The 20,447-nt window shown below is 41.0% G+C and overlaps 1 long non-coding RNA gene across 26 annotated transcripts in view; it reads right to left on the reverse strand.

The window, feature by feature from the left end:
• Positions 1 to 20,394, reverse strand: part of LOC106885031 — a 36,832-nt gene extending 16,438 nt beyond the window's left edge. For 16 of the 26 annotated variants that reach the window (XR_001411361.1, XR_001411352.1, XR_001411353.1 and 13 more), the window contains exons 1-8: positions 20,290 to 20,394; positions 18,251 to 18,301; positions 17,781 to 17,826; positions 16,013 to 16,128; positions 10,182 to 11,619; positions 9,956 to 10,081; positions 9,307 to 9,373; positions 6,106 to 6,208 (exon numbers count right to left, since the gene is read on the reverse strand). This is a non-coding gene — a long non-coding RNA (uncharacterized LOC106885031). Of the gene's footprint in view, positions 1 to 4,803; positions 4,874 to 6,105; positions 6,209 to 9,306; positions 9,605 to 9,955; positions 10,082 to 10,181; positions 11,620 to 16,012; positions 16,129 to 17,780; positions 17,827 to 18,250; positions 18,302 to 20,289 lie in introns of all 26 variants that reach the window. The other 10 variants (XR_001411360.1, XR_001411346.1, XR_001411358.1 and 7 more) reach the window with 10 other exon arrangements.
• Positions 20,395 to 20,447: the final 53 nt, after the last annotated feature.

The following is a 20,447-nucleotide window of genomic DNA, read 5'->3' on the forward strand; positions in this document are numbered from 1 at the left end:
GGGCTTTTTGCCTTTAGTGGCAAAGAAAATCTTCCAGATGTTAACCGAAAATAAAGTCATGCAGAGATACATGCCCAAGTTTGCAGGCAGCCTAACAGAATGGCTCTAACAGGCATGAACTGCCCCTTGATTTTAATTGTTAATTAAAAGAGAAAACTTGATAGCCCCCATTTAAATGGTCAGTGATGCTAAGTATTTCACAGCTGCTTGTTATACTAATGTCTGCTTCCCAGACCATCTTCGTATTCTTGCCAAATTTGATAAATTTCAACTTCCCCATATCTACTCCCCAAACCTTCTGTTTATTGTGCTGACAACTCTCGGTACCAATACTGCAGTCTGCAGCTTGCTTTGAAAATGAAAAATTAAGCCTGGCATAAAATCAATAGGATGCAATATAAGATTAAATGCCATACAACGCTGAATTCATTGTATCATTTTGGTAAAGACGCCCATTTTTGTTTAATTTACTTGCAGCAGCGCCTGAATTCTCAGTTTTTTGCAACAGAAAACTGCAGTAGAATTTAGGTCAAGTGAGCTGCAGTAGGAGATGGGGTCAGAAAGCAAGCATATCATAGAATGCCAGCCATAAGCAACAGCTCTGACCCGAGTCCTTATGTAAAATAGTTTTGCTGCGCTCATGTACCTTATCCATTTCTAAACCTGTGTGCTTTATTGACATTTCCCAGACTATAGTACACGAATATAAGGGTAACATAAGACCCAGGACCTCAGCTGGTGTAAATTAGTGTCTGTTCAGTGGGAGTGATGCCAGTGGCGTTGGCTGAGGATTGGTGCATGGAAAATGACTGGGAAAATATAGATGGAGCTGTGTATAATGTTTCCTATTAGCAATCTTATGTTCAAGCATTCCCAAGGAGATGAGAGGCTGCCTCCATGTCCTCACAAGAACACAAAAAAGAGAAAAAATCCAAGGGAAAAAAAAACAAACCATCTTTCCTTGAGGTTTACTTCTCCATCAGCTATGAAAATCAGAGCTATCAGTCAGGGGCATTGCCCCCTTTTTTGCTCTTGGGACACAAATTATTGCTCATCAGCCTTGAGGAATAAGCTCGGAATGAGAGAGGGAGTTGATCCTTGCCAGGGTGCAATCCTTCCCTTGGCAAGGTGAAGTTCCTGCAGCGTTCCCCTGGCACAGCTGTGTAAACAGGTATGCTTCTGGCCTGATTTATGGAGCCGCAGCTTTAGGAAGAAGTCGTAGAATGAAAACCTTGGACAACTCTCAAAAGGAAAACTTCAGCTTAAAAAATTGTTCTTAGCGCTTAAGACTGAATACTTTATTCACTGTAAAGTAGTCCTTCATGCTGGCTTTAATACCGGAAAACAAATTCATATAATTGACAAAAGTGGTAAGAACACATTAGTGTTCACAGAACAGCCCTGCTTCCTTATGGAGATTTTGGCTTTTCTGTTATTTGGGAAAAGTGGCGGGAGAGGGGGGCAGAGTGGGGATTGGGAGAAAGTTCAGAAGCAAGATATCTTTTATTTCACTAAATCCATCATGTTACTTTAAAAAATAAAAAAATAATAAAAAAAAAAAAACGAACCAACCAAACAAAAAAAACCCAAACTGTTTGAAATTATGAACTGTTTTTATACATAGTTACCAAAACCTCATTCAAGGCAGTCTAGAAAAAATACAGGACTTGGGCTCATTTCACATGATTTTGCCTATACTTATGGGCTAAATAGTGGTATTTTACCCTTACAGGAATGGTGGAATTTTCAAGACTAGCAGTTTTCATTTGAAAATGGACAAGAGCTATTCCTAACTAGAGGGTCATAAATTGATCTCATGGATTTATACTGTAAGTAAGATGGCTTAAATTGGCAGAATAACCCAGCAAAATAATCGCATTAACCTGCAGATTCTTCCTCAAAAACCAGCATTTACAAAGCATTTTCTGTAGCCTGAGGTTTTAGTCTCAGCTTTATTTTCCCAACAGCATTCCAACCCCCTTTCTCAAGCAGCTACACCCACACAGCCTTTGCCCAGAACATTTACAGGAGGAAGATGAGCTGATCTCCTTCCTGAAAAGGACGTCCTATTGTATTTCATAACCTGTGATCTCAGGGGTAGAGAATGGAGCCCTGAAGCTCTCCTAGCTACGCTTACACGTCTGTGGTAGCTCCAGGTTTGCATTTGCTGGACCAAGTGGGTCAGATGTGTCACTCTATCCTCCCTAACTCATTTGTGACAGAAGCGAGCATGTCCAAGCTGCACTTCAGCAGATCTCATTTGTACTTGATAGCTCTCCTCTCACCCCACTGCCCGTCACTGCTCTATAATAGGCATCGTATCAAGTGATCAGCCTGGCCCAGATACAGAAGCTGTGACTTGTGCCACCTAGCACGCCCAGGGGTGAGATGGGCAAAACCTGTAACCAGGAGCAGAAGGTCCACCTCAGGCATGGCTGGCCACTACTCTCGTCACTGTAAGACAGAACCCTCTTGTCTCTGCCAAGCAGCAGACTATATATTTTATCCACGTCACAAAACACCTGGATTTCCATGACAATGGAATTATGCGGTGTTCAACACACGGGGTGATCAGCTACAGAGAAGCTTCCTGGGTGAAAAGTCAGTTTTTCATGGTCTGTCCTGGGAGGTGGCACTCTCCATTGCTAACGCCATTGCTGAAGATAGAAACACACGTAGAATCATAGAATCATTCAAGTTGGAAAAGACCCTTGGGATCATCGAGTCCGACCATCAACCCCACTCTACAAAGTTCTCTCCTGCACCCTATCCCCCAACACCACATCTAAATGACTCTTAAACACGTCCAGGGATGGTGACTCAACCACCTCCCTGGGCAGCCTGTTCCAATGCCCGACCACTCTTTCTGTGAAAAATTCTTTCCAAATGTTCAGTCTAAACCTACCCTGTTGGAGCTTGAAGCCGTTCCCTCTCGTTCTGTCCCTAATTACGTGTGAGAAGAGACCAGCACCAACCTCTCTACAGTGTCCTTTCAAGTAGCTGTAGAGAGTGATGAGGTCTCCCCTCACTCAGCCTCCTCTTCCTCAAACTAAACAGTCCCAGCTCCTTCAACCGCTCTTCCCAAGATTGATGCTCCAGGCCCTACCCACTGTTTTTCTTCTTCCTTCTTGTCGTGCAACTGTTGTTTTATCTATGCTATGACTAAAAAAATTCCCCAAAAAACTACTCCTTTCACTTAGATTCATGTGCTGGGAGATGTTGCAGTGGCTGGTGCTGCCTGTCCTCTGTATGCTTCCCAGTTTTTCATTCTGCTGTCAACTTCATCTTGTTGAGGAAGACTCCCTCTGGTTCAATGGAGCTGCTGCAGCTACATCTTATTTCTGTGCACACATCTTATTCTCTTCTAACCTGTCGATGAAGATTGCAGCCATGCTTGAAACAAGACGAACTGAGGACCGTTCATCAAACGTGTGTCATTCCTCCCCCAAAGCCAGGTCATTCTTCCTTAGAGTCCGCGTGTATCATCTCTACTGCATCCCTGTGAACAAGCCTGCAAGACAAGGACATGTTTTCCACTTCCATTTGTAATCTCATCCTGAACTCACCCAAAACACACTGTTCCTTGGGACCATCACAAGGAGAGGTGACCAAGGCAGATGCATTTTGTGAACCCTGTGACTGCAAGCCGTGATAAGGGAAGGAGAAAGGAAGAAGCTGTCAAGGCTCTGATTGCCCTGACAGGCTGTAATGGCTCTGATAAGCCTCCCCCACACCCGTGCCCCCAGACAAAGTTGCTCCACTTAAGCTCAGCCCAGGGCCTTAATTAGCCAGAGCTATGTTTTAAGTGTAGTAGTCTCTGGATTGAGACTAGACCTTTGCTCTGGGTAGCTGTCTCCTGGATAGGCCCCTGCTTTTTCATAGCTTTGTCACCAGTCCCACTTTTGCCCTGTCCCCTGGATGGACTAAGGAGCTATGCTGTAGCCTCATCTCCAGTCCTGTCCCTGGTCCACCTCCTGCTGCTCCCCACTCTCCTCTCTGGGTGACCCCTGGAGACAACCGATTACTGTGCAGACTTGTCTGGATAAATTACAATTTTCATCCTAAACCATATGGTATTCCCTTAAAATCCAGCTAGAGCAGCTCATACATCCTTTACCTCCTTAGAAAGCTGGAAGCGTTAATGGCCCAGCAGTATTTGCCCAAAGTCAAGTTATTAAATGACCAAGTGAGATGATCGTAGCAGGCACCCTAAGTTTCCACTTCACACGTCTTATCTGATGTATTTAAACTGTTGTAAATACTATTATAATCACTCCAGCTTCATGGCAGCTGATGTGCTATACATGTTTGAGAGGGTGGTATGAATTAACTACGTTATCTATAATGCCATGCCTGCAATTACTACTACTTCACAATTTATCATTAATGCATTTGACAGGGTTTTTCCAAAGTAACATTTATTTAGAGGTTAATCAAAATTCCTAAGACTGCCATTTATTATAATCTGATTTTGGATAATTGTCCAAATCAGTGGCTCTTAGAGGCAGCAGTTTTGTCTCAGTCTCAGTGAATATGGTGCATTAATGCCAAAAAAACAACAGAAGATTAGAATTACATTTTTGTACATACAAGTGGCTACTGCAAAACTCTGCTCTTCAGAATGTGCGAATACTACTAGAAATTTTTCTGTCTACAAGTTGGAAGGCTGGACAATGCTTACTGCCACACTAAGAGCTGGGAGGGTGGGACAAAGAAAGGAAGTCAAGGTGAGCTTAGTTCCCTCTATCATTCCAAGGAGCAGGAAAAGGAAGTAAAGAGAGAAAGAACAACCTATGTATTCACCTTTTTGAACTAGAAATGGAGACCGAGCAGATACGGAGCAGACAGCAGCAGACACATCTGTCTGTACAAACTGCAAAACATACACAGTTAGTGTGCACCTAAGTAAACCCCCACATTCTGTGAGAAAGTAATGGCCAGTGCTTAAAATATTGCAAATATCAGAATTAGCTGCCATCCAGCTCCAAGTTGGGTCTATGCATACAGGCATGCCAACAGCTTTTAACCACTTCCTCCCCTTCTTTGCTGCCAGATTCCCAACTGAAGCCTCAGACAAGCACACACAACCTGCTATTTTCCTGGAAAATTTCTCTTTGGCAGAGATGCCACTTGGGCTGGTGTCAGGTACATTCCTAAGACTGTGCCCAAACCTCTTCCATTATTCCAAAATCTGTAGGTGTTAGAGACTCCCAGTGAAACAAATTTACACGGTTTTTTAACAGGTAATCTGGAATACCTCTCCTCTTGTTCTCTTCAAGTAACTGCGGAATCATTCCAGAAAATCCAAGATAAAGTGCATACCCAAAAAGGACAACTTTAAATCTTAATGGCTGAAATTTGGCAACTCTCATACAACGAAAAATCTTAATGAGAAATGTTAGGCAACCTTGTGTATGGTACCAGACCCACCTAAAATAATAATTTTCAAATCAGCTATACATAGAGTATGAAAGGCTCAAAACAAGAAGGAGGTCCATTTAATTCTTTATTAGTAAGCATCTTCTGTATGCACCAGCACAAATGCAAAACAAAACTCTTTATCTATTGAACAGAATAGGCTTATAAAACTGGAGCTTGCAGGAATTCAGGAGACAATAGCAAAATATGAAAAACGGTCTGCAGGAACAGGAGTTGAATCATCTTTAGATGAAGCTGGGAATGTTTAGTAAAACCCTTTATTCCGCTGATCCTTTCCAATGTTTATTATAAATACTCCTTTTCAAATAATTAATTTGACAATATACCATATTGCTGATTCGCACTAAAATGTTTTAGTTCTAAAAGCTTGTAACATTTTGAGGTTTTCGGTTTGCTTTTAGACACTGTCTATGAATCACTCCCCATCATATTTATATTCCAATTCTTGGGCAACTATACTGGCAATTAGTATGTAAAACAGTTATACAAAACAGCAGATCAGTCTGTAATAAATCATACTTTGGCAGAGAAGGTCACTATTAATTTATTACTTTAAAAGTAACTTATAATCAGTGTAACTGTTCTGCAGTAAACATTGCTGGGGAAGCTCTCTTCCCTCCCTTGACAGACTCCTGGAGCACTTTTCAATGAATGCCATATACGTACCTGAGCTCCCACAGGCTGCAGGCTCCGTCAGCGCGACGCTACGGATCCAGATGCACGTACCCCAGTGCTGCCTCTTGCTTTTTTCCCCAGCTCCTGACAAAACCTAGGAAGAGGTTTGCTGTGAGTTAATCGCTCGTAGTTCCTGCAACAGGCCTCCTCGTTGAACCAGCCTGTGAACCTGGCGTGGCAGAGGCAACGCTACAGCCTGCGCTGAGCCGCCAGCGCCAAGTTTGGGCCCTACCAATGTCATCCCATCCCTTCCTGCCTGTATATAGCTTTGCATATTGTGTTACACCACCACACTGGCTCTCGCATGTGTCAGAAATCACTTCCTCTGCCTACATTAGTAACCTCTCCCCGCAGTTTCTTTTAAATCTGGTCAGGATAACCCAGAGGTAGGGCAGTTCAACGTGCCTCTACAAGGTGTGCACGCAGCTCTCCCAGGCACAGTCCTCCAGCACAAACCAGTAACTCACTGCAAGGTCGGGTTCATCTCTTCACCCTTCCCCTTCAGTGGTTTCAATTTTCCTTTTCGAGAAGTCGCTTCCATTTTAGGACATAAAAAATTGAAAAGTAGAGAAGCATACTCCGAAGTTTTTGCTTTCCCCTACTCTCAGAGACATTTTCTTTTTCCCTGCCTTCCGCTGCATTTATGCCAAATCTGTTTTCTGCTACGCAGCATGCATCTCCCTCTGGCTACAAACAGCCACTACCACAACCAGAATTTTTCCTACTGAAACACCAACTCTTCCTTCTACTCCTTCTTTACCTCCTGTCTCACTCCATGTTTACTCTATTCTCTTCCTTAACTTAGGGACTGACATATTTCCGAACTCTCATTGTGCCACTTGTTCCTAAATAGAGTTCTTCTACTTTGAGATGTGGCTCCCCACCACTAACAGACTCTAAAATGGATGGGCATCTCACTATATGTACCTAAACTCTGGCCCTACACCCTTACCTCAAAACTGTCCATAACTTTTTTCCTATCACACCTCTACTGTGGGGATATCTCGCAATTTACTTTCTCTTCAGGAACAATATTCCAGCTCCTCTTTTCTATTAGGAAAACCTCCATAACATTGCTCTCCCTCTCCAAATCTAAGTTTACATTCTTTCTGCTCTCCAGCTCGGCACAATGATATAGGGAAGCCCACGGTGCAACTTAAAAGTTATGCATGTAATTGAGTACCTTTATGAACAGGGTTTTCACCCTCTATCACATTGCTATTGTACATGTCTATTCCCCTCCAGGCAACTGTCTGCTCCTACCAGTGGAAGCAGATGCTGTGTTTTCAGCTTTCCCACCCCTTTTCACCCCCGAATTTGAGCCATCTTTGTTGTGCACAAGTTCCTCAAATGCAGCTGCTTTTTTGTCAGTCAGGCTTCTTTTTCAGCCCTTTTCAGCTGGGTACGTTTCAAGTACAGAAGGGTCAGAATTTAGGGCCCGTTTTCGCTCTGATGGTTCAAAAATAATAGGAGGTGCTCCTCAGAGAATTCCTTGTCTACATTTTAGTCTGCTGATCATCCTTAAAAGCCTTCGAACAACTCATCTCACTCCTCTTTTCACAGCAATACGCCCCACACCTTTGCTGTATTCTTAAATGCCTGCCTGTTTCCTTCACCGCTTATTTGTATTTGATCTATAAATTCAAAAAGCATGCCATGAGCCTTTATGTTTGTGAAGTACCATGTAAGTTGGTGGTGCTATAAAAATGGTCTGTAGAAAACTAAAATAGTAATAATAAGTTGGGCATATGATGATCTAGAGTTGTATAATATGCCCATTATCATACGATCTGTGCAGTTTTGTCATAGCTTTTTAGCACCTGAAAAACTGAATATAGGCCAAATGTTGTATCTCTATTTTACGTGATGGAGAAGGGAGACAGATTTTATCTGCAATATGCTCAGGCTGACTTTCTAGCATTTTGGAAGTGATTCTTTAACAAATGCTAGGGAAAAAAAAAAAAAAAAAAAAAAGACATCTTGGATTAAAAAGCTAAAAATCATAAAGCTGAGAACATATTACTTAGATGAAGATTTATGTGCCCAAGTGATACCACTATCAATTTTCCCCATCCCCTGCTTTCCCCGCGCTCTGTGGCGAGGAAGAATCGGGTTTTTACCCGTTACACAGGGGTCACAGTGCAAATCTCTTGTTTTCCCCCGTTTCAGTGCGGCAGGGTCAAGCCCAGCCTCCCCTGCGTTTCGCAGTGCACCCAAGCCATCCTGCCACTCAAAGCACATAACTGGAATTTTATCTGTTGGGGATGGTGAGCAAGGTCAGATCTTCCTCCGCGTCGGGCTGAACGCAGAGAGGGCTGAGCCGGGACCAGTCTCCCTTTCTAATACCCCAGCAACCTTCACCTTGCAGCAAGGACAGGCACATGATAGAAGGGAAATGTACAAAATCGTCATGTGCGCTGCATCCTTCCCCGAGGGCTGGGAGTTTCACCTCTCTGATATGCCCAGCTGGCTCGGAGTAAAAGTTCTTGGGAGCAATCACAATCCTAGGTCTCATGTGGCAATCTGCGGGAGGAAGGGGGCCAGCCCATGGGCAGAGGAGCTCTCACAGAGAGCCAGGCAGGTTCAACGGGCCCACACCACAACCACACTTCTTAAATAAGGTGCTTACACACTTGTAAATGCATATACATAAATATAAAGTGCAAGCCCGATACGGAGGATCTAACTTCCTTTAGGCAGCAAAGTTTTACACGGTTTCTACAAAGGCTGTTCCAGCCTAATCAGCGGAGAGATCGTTTGTGCCATCTGCACTCAGCAGGGACTGGGCTGTCGAGACAAGGTGGCACACAAAAACAGGCACAGCAGTACATGAAAATAATATGCAGAGGCACAGACTTAGCAAACCAAGACTCCCAACCAGTTGGATTTCCGCGAGAACTACTGGATCTTCCTAGACAGAAATGTGTTTTTCCGATAGCAGTTGCAATTAGTGAGGCATTTTAGTGTTACGACTTGGCCCAGGTGAAGAAAATGTTTTCCATCAACAAAATTAAGACACCTTTTTTTTTTTTTTAGAAAATACATACAGACTGTTAAATAATGGGTAGCACTCGCTCATTTTCATACTTTGCAAATCTAACTACATTAACAACATGCATCAGTGGGACCAGTTAGTAGGTGGAAATCAAAAAGAGTTTTGAATTTGAGCCAAGGGAACTTCGAAATAACTACCTGCAAAGGATCTTCTTCAGAATGATGGTTTTGAAAATAAATGTAGTTCAACCTTACGCTTCTTTCTCTGCATGGAAATATGGAGACAGAAAATCCCTTATTTATTTCTGTTAGTTCTTTGCTTTGATATTTTAACTAAGTAGTAGGGCAGACACATCTTAATAGGAAAATCATTTGCATTTCACCTATTTCTGTGTTAAAGCGCCTCCTTTATTTTCAGTCTTTTGGTTCAATTTCAAGACGATTGTTAAACTCTCAACTTCTGTGACCCACTAAACAGCGATATAGGTGGGTATGGCTGTTGTCAAAAGACAAAATAATTCTTGGTCTTTTTTCCTATTTCTTTTTTCAGAAAAACAGACCAGTTTAAAGCAATTAGAGCAGTGACTAAGTCTGATAGCAATATGAATTATGATAATTCTTTTTAAACACTAATGGACCGTCAAAAAATTCAGAATTTTCATTCATTAGGACTTTTTGAATGTTGTTTTTAATGTAAGAATGAAATCTGATAGGAGGCTTGAAAGGAAACACATGATTTTATCAAACACGATGAAAATGTTAAGATCTTTATTATGATAGATACAAACCCCAAGAACCAAGCTTCCACAAAGTACCTTCTGTATAATTATTAAATAAAAACACTTACTTATTCGGTACTCAGCTTTTAAACCCTGAATAAGAGAAGTACATATTGAGAGAGAGGTACTTCAAACGTTTCCATGGATACCGGATGATGCCAATCAGGTCCATGTTTTTATCTGAAAGGGTGCCCCTGCAGAGACATACAGCTTGGTGAGTGGTTGTTTATACAAGTAAGTAAATAGGAACCTTGTTTATTTTACAAAGAGCCCCTGACCCACACTTTTTCTCACCACTTTTTTAGACGGAACATTTTGCTCCTTTTAAACAGCATATTGTAGTGAAATACACACTTTTTTGAATTTTTTCCTTAAAGTTGCTTGAGTTTGCGTCACAGTTTCCAAGCAGAAAATGGAGTACCTAGGTATGCTACTACCAGTCCTGGCAAAAAAAAAAAAAAAAAGCCACTTCTGGTGATTAAAAAAAAGGGAGAGGGGAGGGGGGAAAAAACGCAAGGGGCAGATATAAATGATAAATATCCTTACCTTAATCCAATAAAGACAAGAAAACCAAGTTTTGATCTCTTCTCTCAGAAGAGTCTCCATTTACTTTAGCTCTCATTTTAAAAGTGGTTGGTTCCTAGATTCCCACCGTCTAAGTGCTACGAACGTGTAATTTTGACATCCAGTCTCTCAACACTGCATGCTTTCTAATTTTGGGAATGAGATTAATACCTCCTATTTGAGAGGTTTTAGTCTTCTAATATTTCTTTGGGTAAAAAAGCACAATGAGTTAGTGAAAAGAAAGGCAATCAACTTTAATACTTAACACAGTTTAATAACCTGAATTGAAATATGTGTGTGCTGTATTTCCATTTAAAAAAAAAAAAAAAGTTTCCTTCCAGCCACAATTAATAGAACAAAACCCCGTCTTGTTCAGAGATTATTCTTGGAATACTGTAATTTTAACATCTATGTAAAGGAGGAAAGGTTTTTTTTTTTTTGCCACATGCAAGCAATTTGGCCTTCCTTCTTCTCGAAGAAGCGATTCCTGGATAAGACGACCAATTTGATATTTTCCATTTGAACTCGCAGCGCACTTGGGACGGGGGGGGACGGCAAGGCTGTGTTCGTTTGCCAGCCCTGACAAAGGTCTGCTTGTCAGCGATACCTTTTACAGCTAAATTTACTCGGGACTGACAGAAGCAGGTGCCCCTTCGCCTGCCAGACACTTGCGCGCCCGCATCACGCAACCTACAGGTCAACATCCAAAGGAGAAAAAGCCCCAAGCTGCCGAGGAGAGGGTGAGTGAGGCAAACACAACCCAAACTGGGGGGTTTCTCTTCAAAGCCAGCTGGTCTGGCTTTACTCTACAGGAATTTTATTTTTTTTACCTGCCAGTTTGATCAACGAAGCCCTCAGCAGGTGCTGACGGGTACAACTTCCTGGAGAAGCAGAAGAAGGGCGCTGGTGAGTTTTAATAGAGAAAACGATTGAAAAATTATTCTTAAAAGTCTTTGGAGTTGCTCTGCTTGCCGCGGCACTGGGTGATTCAGCTCCGGGCTCGTGGCTACACTCACAAAGCTTTCTTCAGGAGAAAGGAGATAAGCTTTGTAGCATGCTTCGCATTTTATTTGATACGGTGCTTGATTTTAGCTTCTGTTGCCAAGAAAAGTTTCCTGAAAGTGACTGGGTATTTATAGTCGGTTTCTTTCAAACTGTTTCTATGAATCTGAAAAGAAAGAACATAGAAGATTACATACAGCAACACCAGAAGCCAGACAGCACTGGGGGTGTACTCTATGCCCCCCCATCTGTCTCCTTTAAAATATATGAGTTATCCTGGTAATTTCCAAATAAATAGAAAGGATGCATTGTCTGTAGACTGTTCCCGGTATCTGGAGCTTCAGCGGACATTCCTAGAAACTCCGTCTGAGCACCAACATAACATTACTTTGTAATAAATAAGAAAGTGAAATTAACGATCTTTAGAACATTTTACAAAAGTCAACCAAAGGATTATCACACAAAACTGCTGCCTTTCGCTAAAGTGAAAGGGTAAATTACAAAACAGAGGCTACATGAGAGCACTGCTTGGCATGCTGCTTTTAAGATGTATCATGAATTTACACAGTTTTCCTTATTTTAAAACTGCAAATTATGCCCGTGTGTGTATTCTTTAATTTGCGTAAGAACTGGGAAACTAGATGAAGGAAAAAAGAGATTTATTTTTCTAGAACAATAAGATTTCAATTAATGTGAAAATGTAGGAAAATGTGACCACATGTTAAAATAAATATTTTGGAGGGGAGAAAAGCATTTTTATTATGATTTCTATTTCAAGAACTCATTCTTTTAACTTTGTTTCACAGTATTCATTACAAATTGTTGTGTTAAATTGAAAACATTTATTTAAGCAAGTAAACAGACAGAAAACTTGACCATATGAATCTTTTTGAGTAAACAGATTCCATATTCTCAATTCACATGCACACCATAGAAGACAGTAATGGCAGAAAGGAAGGAATCATACGTCAATATACAGCTAGACTATTTCTGTAGTGGATATTCCCCAGATGTCGACATAAATGATACATCAGCAATGGACAGCCTAAGATTAGGCTGAATAATAATACCTGAGGCTCTTTTAAACACCCCTGATCTGTGACTTTTTTCAACTAGGCTGCTTGGTGTGGGACTGGTATAGCTGACAGGGAACTCTCACCTCAGCAGAGGTAGATCAGGCCTTAATTCTTGTCCATTTTCTTCATTTTGGGAGACAAGAATAAGCACAGCAGAGATTATTTTTGTTTCTGGAACATGCTATATGAAAATAATCACAATTTTGTTTGCTGCAAGAATATCCTACTCTATGTGAGAATAAAAGACCAGCATGATAAAACGTTACTTGTCAAAGTAAAAAGTAAAACTCTAAATATGAAAGATATTTTCTCAGATGAAGTATGAAATGTAAAGCAAAACAAAAACCCCCAAACTAGAGCTGCCTTTAAACTTAGCAATGCCTGTAAAACATTGCTGTTTCATGCATAACATTTGTAAAGTATGGAAACCAAATCCCCTGAACAGCCATTAAAACCAAGCACTGTTAAATCCGAAGACAGTAAATAGTAACGGCAGTTCCTAGAGTTAACTAGACATTGTGCGTGCTACACTAACCAAGAAAAACATACAGCCTTTGGTTTACAGCCTTTAATTCTATATACTTTGAGTTCATCAGCATTTTACTGTATTGATTTTACAGGCTCAGAAAGAGTAATTAACGTGACAAACTCCTGGATAATTTTACGAAATTCCTATTAAATTAGTCTACATTTCACTGCATTTAGGGAAAAGAATATTTTGTAAAATAAAACTTCAGTACAGAATGCTTTACTTTTATAGAAAAAGATTGTTTAATATTGCAAAAGGCAGAGAATACATACTAGGTTGCTCATGCCATTAAACTTAAATGAGTGCCCTTCATTGGTCTGTTTCTTATTTTTCTCATCATCAGATTTAAGCACATTAAATGAAATTCTAAAATAGTTCTATTATTTATGAACTACTGAGAGATTAAGAAATAGAAAAACCTTACTTAATTCACTGAAACTTCACTAATATTTCAGTTAGAACCAGAAACAAGCCCAAAAATGCCTGGTGCACTCATTTATTTCTGTACCAACTATCCCCTAGTAACTAAGAGCTCTGTTGTCTGTTTTGTAAACTAGGGCAGTTTATTCTACAACTATCATTTTATCTCTTTTATTTTGAAAAGCTACAGCCCAGCTCAGCTTTCAACCACATGTTTGTCTTTTCCAATAAATCCAAGCTTTAGTGTCAGGAAGACATCTATATTAGTTATTCCATAGTGCGTGTAAATATAAAATGGGATTTAACCACAAAGCTTTGGCAAAAATCACAATTTAGTTACTCTATGCTGTGTTCTTCAAAAGTTAATTCAAGGCTTTTCATGCAGTGTTACATGGTATTTTCAAAGCATATCGTGCCTTCTCCTTTCACTAACTCTGTGAAAACTGGACACTTTCCACTGAAGGCAATGAAGTTGCATTTAGGAGTGAGATAAGAAGATGACCTGCATGATAAAAATTAGGGGGGAAAACAGGACAAATTGCCTTACTTACTGCTTCATACATGGGCATTTAAAACATTAAAATTTTCCATTTTCTATTATAAATTTTTTGTGTGTATCCATATACACTTGTGTATATAAAGTGTGTGTACGTACATATATATGAGTATGCAATATACACTTTAAATTCACAATTATTTTTCCCTTGGTACAGTGAACAAAATCATATTCCACAAAAGATATATAACTTTCTTCATGGGCTTTTATTACTTCCATTTTTTTTTTGTTCAAAAATCCATTGGTTACTGGTCTAACACCATCCCCAAGATCAAAGGAACACACGCACGTTAGGAAGCAGAGGGGAATTCTCCTCCTCACCAGTCTGATGGCAAAATAGGGAGCCGCTGCCTCTGCTGGGGGCTCCACCACCCCTCAGCAGTTGTAGTGGCCACAGGGGGACTACCCTGCCACTGCTCCCCACCCCTGCACCCCACTGTGCCCCATTCCCATGTGAAGACACCCCCAGCATTCCCATACCACTCCCCACGACTGCTGGCGGCTCCTCCCTGCTATCCCATTTCAAAAATGCTATTGCACCGTATGGTTCACCAAAAACAAGGTAATGTGGACTGGCCTTGAGCCGATACCCCTTGACACAATATACAGACAACCTGTTAACTGAGTTGTCTCCTCCAGTGAAAGTACTAAGGATTTGTTGCATAGCTAAATTGGGGTTGCTCCTTTGAAAGCAATTACCATTATGAGGCAAGTTCTAAAAACACCGCTTAAGAAATTTCCAATAAAGACAAAAGCAACGGTGCGTTCTGCGCGTAACTCTAAAGGCACTGGATTCTCCATCAAGTTCAATAAATACAGCTTACAAAGGATAGACATACAGATTTAAGCTGTGTTGCTGGAAGCACAAAATAACTGCACAGAAACAGCAATTACTGCTTCGTGCATAAATATATATGTATCACAACACTAGTTCCACATATATACTTAAAAGTTGTGCTCACAGCATATGAAGTTCAATCTAATGTTAATGTAGCCAAGGCGCTGTACCCTAAAACACAACAGCATCTGTCAGGGCAGAAAATTAAAAGCTGAATAGTATCATACCCAGCTGCTAAGGATTAATTCAGCAAAACAAACCTTTCTGTATCTGGTTGTTTGAGTTTTGTTTTTAAAAAAAAAAAAATCTCTCCCCCAGTATTTTTCATCTCTTTCTACTTTCTTCTATTGCTATACCAATAATAATAATGATAAGGAAGTACACAGAATCAATGGTTTCTATAGTTCTTGTTATAGATATTTGCAGCATCCATTCTTTTTTCTTTATTAAGTGACTGCAGGATATTCTGTATCCAAAATAACTATATGCAAATAGCCCTTTCCCCAGTATCAATCCATCTCCTGAGTTTGAAATTATTGTAGAAGAATGCTTGGTGATAACAAATTAGGATCGTGTGCAATAATTATAAAAATTAATGAAGAGTCTACTAATGTTGAGAAAAAGAGAAGAGATGGTGAAATAATCTACTTGTGTATCAGGAGATAGTTCCTACCCCTGGAAAGATACGGCTATCCATTTAATTATGTCTCCTTGCAGTGACTGACTTCATTAACCATTCCATCCTCAACCACTGTGCTTTTGATAGCACTTTAGATCCTAGGCACATACAACCTCACTGAAATGAGATTTTGGTTTGTATTCTTCCTCAGAAATATGAGGGAACCGGCTCCCACCTAGGGCAAAGAAGCACTTGTTCCTTGGTTCCCGGGAGAAACTACTTTTTAAATAGCTTGAAAACTGCTGGGTTTAATCTGCAAAACAGATGCAGGAACTCCTCATTGAATCTCACTGCAATCTAGAAATTCTTAACTTGTCTATCCACGCTAGCGACAGTCCTCACATGATTTCTGCCCATATGCCTTTTGCCCCATCATCACCCTACCTGAACGTCTAGACCCCAAAAGACCCTTCAGTTTCAACAGCTAGAAAATCTCATAACCTCCATTTTCAAATATGTACCTGGTCTCCAGCCCTTATTCCTTTATCCGACTCACAGCCAAGAGGACAACTACATCTTCTCCGTAGACACTAGCAGAAGGGGGCTTTACAGCACAGACCCTCAGGCTGCTGTAGATCTGAAAGGTAAAGACAAATAACAGGTGTATTTAACTCTTACTGAGAGTTTAAAACCAGAGCAGGTAGCAACATAGTTGATGGGTCAGTTCAAGAGGTTTCAATACACATTTGACTGGAGATTAACTAGTTAATTATAAAAGAACTGAAGTTGTCTCTGTATGGTCCTTATTTGCCTGGCAAAAGTAACAATGCTCAATTTCAGAAACTTCTTTTAGTTACCAGGTTTCTTCTCCTGTGTGGGTGTGGCTATCTGTAAAGGAGCAGAAACGGGGACTTAAATCTGCCCCTACCATACAGGAGCTGTGCAAAGACACTCAAAACTAGATCATACAACAGCGACAGTAACTTCAGATGAAATACATCTAAACCAAAGTACATAACCAAACATGACCTCCGAGGCTTAGTTTCCTTTTAACCTCGGTAATATCAACTTTTTAAAGTGCTTCCATGGGAAAAGTTATAACCAATGACATCACAGCTGGAGGCTCATGGAAGTTTTAATATAGACGAACATAAGTGGCACAAGCACATCTAAAAGCTGACCCAACTATTGTGCAATTACATTTTATGGCCACAGAGGTTACAAGTTCTTCTTCACTTATCAACAAGAGCTGTCAACCTTCAAAAGGCCTCTCTAAAACGTCTAATAAAAGTTTTATATTAATTATTGTTTTGATAATAGAAATATTAGTATTACAGCAGCACTTAGAAGACACATTTATGGATCAACGCTCATGTTTGGAGCTGTTCAAATCTAAAAGGAAAACACTAATTTAGTACTGAAGAGTTCACAAACACTTAAAAATAGTGCATTTTCTCAAAATGTCCAGAGACTAACCTCTTACTTCTTGGTACCTGCACGCAAGCATATCTGTGTAAAACAGTTTGCCAACAATACCTTTACCCCCTCATTCCATGTACTAATTGCTATGGCATTCTATAGTCAATTTATGCTGCAAATATCATATAGCATACTCAGTTATAACAGGCAGGATGACTGACCTTTAAAATTTGCATATCATTTACTCCAGCTTTAGTTCCCGAAATGGGTATTCAATTTGAAATGAGGGAAATTGTCAGAGAAACAGCCAAAAAGTTGGGTGCTTATCTAAAAGATATCTCAAAGTCTCGTCTGGGAAACGCCTAAGAATTGGGTTTCTCAAAAAAAAAAAAAAAAAAAAAAAAAAAAAGCCATTTCCTCTTCTAGTTGGGAATACTGTAACAGCAGCTTTTCATGTGGTACACTGGAATCTGTATCTGTAGCCAGGACGGAGAACCATAGTGGCCTTCAGCAAGAGGAGATGAAGTTGACCAATGTTTTTCTACCCTTAGAACAGGTTTGATTTGAATTTTGTTTGAATTGTGGCTAGGGGTCTATCCAAAACAAATCTCTACTTTGCTTGGCCCTCAAAATTACCATGAATTTCATTGTCTACACAGATGCAGATGCTGATCTAATTTGTAGCAGCTGCAGAATACTTAATTAAGCCTTTTCTGGCCATCTATGGCTGTCTGCTTCTGTATCACATCATCATGCAGTGCAAGACAGACAAATGCCTGAGTGTCACACAATTAGCAAGGGGGGGTGCAATCATATTTTTTGTTTTGGGTTGTGCGTTTTTTGGCAAAATATCTGAAAATATGACAATACCTTAGTCAAGCAATTCCATTTCAGGAAAAGAGAAGGAACGCACAGCCTGAAAAAAAAACAAAAAAAACAAAAAAAACACAACTTCTTTTCCCTCCCCCCAACCTTTCCCAAAATGAAAGGGAAGAGAGATTCTCTTTACTCAACTGGCGGCAACCATAATGACAAAGAAAGGTGGTAGCAGGAATGAGAATGGTGGTCCTAACTTAAAATGCCAGTTAAGAGACTTAATTTCTGGGAGCCTTTCTTCTTGGAGGGAAGCAGAGGGAACCCTCACAGGAGAAACTTCTTTTGAAAGGACCAGCTAACGGTGAAGAGGTTTAAAACCTTCTAAAGCTGCATAAAGCAACAATGAAATACACAGTTATCTTCCATCAAGCGCAGAGGTTGTGCCAGATACTGGAAGACAGATGAAGATTTTAAATAAAGACGGGGACTCCCACTGCTGTACTTTGCAGTTGGCAGGAACCTACCTGATCCCTTCTGTAAATTCAAGTGGCCCCACAGCTGCTCCGGTTCAGTCCCTGTTTGGACATAGGCCCTTCAGAACAAAGAGTCACCAAAGCACAGCACGACTCCCTCCACCACCCTCCTGTGCATTGGTGACCCAGCTGAAATAGTGAAGATATTGTATGTATTTCTTGGGCAAAGGCTGCTTAGTAACCCAGGTAGCCTTTAATCACAGTTGTATTAAACCACACGGTAGATTACACTTTCACCAAATGCCTTGCTTTAAAAAAAAAAAAAAAAAAAAAAAAAAAAGCCCTAATGTTTCCAAGGCATATGAAGATGCAGAATAATCAGACTGGTGAACAGCAGTTCGTGAAAATGACAACATTTCCAGAATTACTCTTCAAATACATTCCTGTAGTTAGACCCTATTAAGATGGGGAATTGATTCCAAATTTCCACTCTAAGCTCATATTTGATCTATTTTTGTATTTTTGCATAGGAAAAAAAGCCCGTTTAGCTTGAAATTTCACCTAATTAACTTTATGTCAGAAGATATTGGGGGAGGGGGCAGAACTGAAACTAGTTACAGAGCTTTTGAGTTTGTGCGAGACAAAAGTTTTGCTTGCCGGTTTCTGAACTAGCACCGAAGAACTTCAAAACCCTCCATACATTTCTTCCATGCAAGTCTAGACTCACATTTTTGGAGTCCCTAGATCTCAATGGGGGAGAGGTTAGTAGGTTAAATTCTTCCTTTAGTTATACTTAAGAAAGATCATTGACTACAAGTGTTGTGCCCCTAAAATACCCCCCTGCGTATATATAAAGTATATACATTTGGTGGAATGTTGTCATAGGATGATGAGCCCATTTCTGTATCTTGCAGGGAGACAGTGTCTGGTGCAGGACCAGGAGTTAACAGCATATTCAGAGATTAATTCTGAGGCAGGAATAGGATCTGGGTGGCCACTGACGTAGGGCTGAACTTCCATTTTAGGGTTTCAGTTGAAACCTATCAGAGTTGCACTGGATTTCACCAGGCTTCAGGGGACTTTGGATAGGGTCCGTGAGCTCCAGTGCATCCCCGTCCCAAGCCAAGGGTCCACAATCAACATTTCTTTAACTGTTAACTCCTTCAGATGAAAATTCAGCCTGATTTTCAAGCAAACACCATACCTTAAGTATTCGCTTATTTCTAAAAAGCATACGTGGCAAACAAGAGTGGTTATCACTACCTCCAGATCTGATTCTAATATTAGCCCATGTTGTCATTCACAAACTAATAAATACTATTTTTACACTTTCAGAACCATTTTAATATTATCTAACCTTTAAAATAAAAAAAAAAAAATTGTCTATGAAGAAGTTTCCCCCCACCACTAATTTTAAAACACTGTTAAAAAAAAGAAACAAACCAAGCATCACAGTTAAAAAATTCTTAGATAATCTCTGGACAACTGTTTAGGAGATATTTAAAGGACAATATCAACTTGCAAACTACAGTTTCAGGGACTGCCTTTTGTAACAATGAAACACTTCAGATTACTAGAATTGGATCAGTTTAGCAAAACAAACAAACCCCCTTTTTCATTGTTGACTTAGTGCATTTGGCAGCCTTTTTCCCCCCTCCACAATCAGTCTCTTCCCTGCAAAGGCCCTTGAAAATATCGGCAAGGGAGCACGAAAAAACCTCACTTCTTTTCTTTTTTTTTTTTCCTTAAAAAAAAAAAAGGGGTCTTTTTTAAAACAAAAACAAACCCAAACTTCCCCAATAAGCCTGGAAAGTAACAGATAACACCCCAGATTAGGCTCTCTCCGTGATCCGAGGCCTGGCTGGCACCCCAGGGCTTTGCGGACTGGCCTCGCAAACCCTCATTTATTCTCATTTATTCCCATTTACACCCCCCACACCCCCTGCCCCCCTCAGCCCCTTCCCGCCCAAACGGGGCGGAGGAGGAGGCGGTGGCGGCCGCGGATCCAGCACCCCCGGGGCGGTGGCGGCGCCGGGGGGTGTGGGGGGGAACCTTGTACCGGCCGGCACCGCCCCCGCACGGCAGCTTACCTCCCCGCCGGGGACGGGGATAACGGGGATGGGGGATCCGGGGCTGAGGGGACCGGGACAGACCTCACCGCCGCCGCCGCCACCACAGGCCCCTGAGGCGGTGCCCGCGCGGGGGCGGGGCGGGCGCGCGGCGGCGGTTGGGCCGGCGCTGCCTGAGG

This window comes from Calidris pugnax, unplaced genomic scaffold (genome assembly GCF_001431845.1).
Source record: "Calidris pugnax isolate Ruff unplaced genomic scaffold, ASM143184v1 scaffold40, whole genome shotgun sequence".
In the NCBI taxonomy this organism is placed as follows: Eukaryota; Metazoa; Chordata; class Aves; order Charadriiformes; family Scolopacidae; genus Calidris; species Calidris pugnax.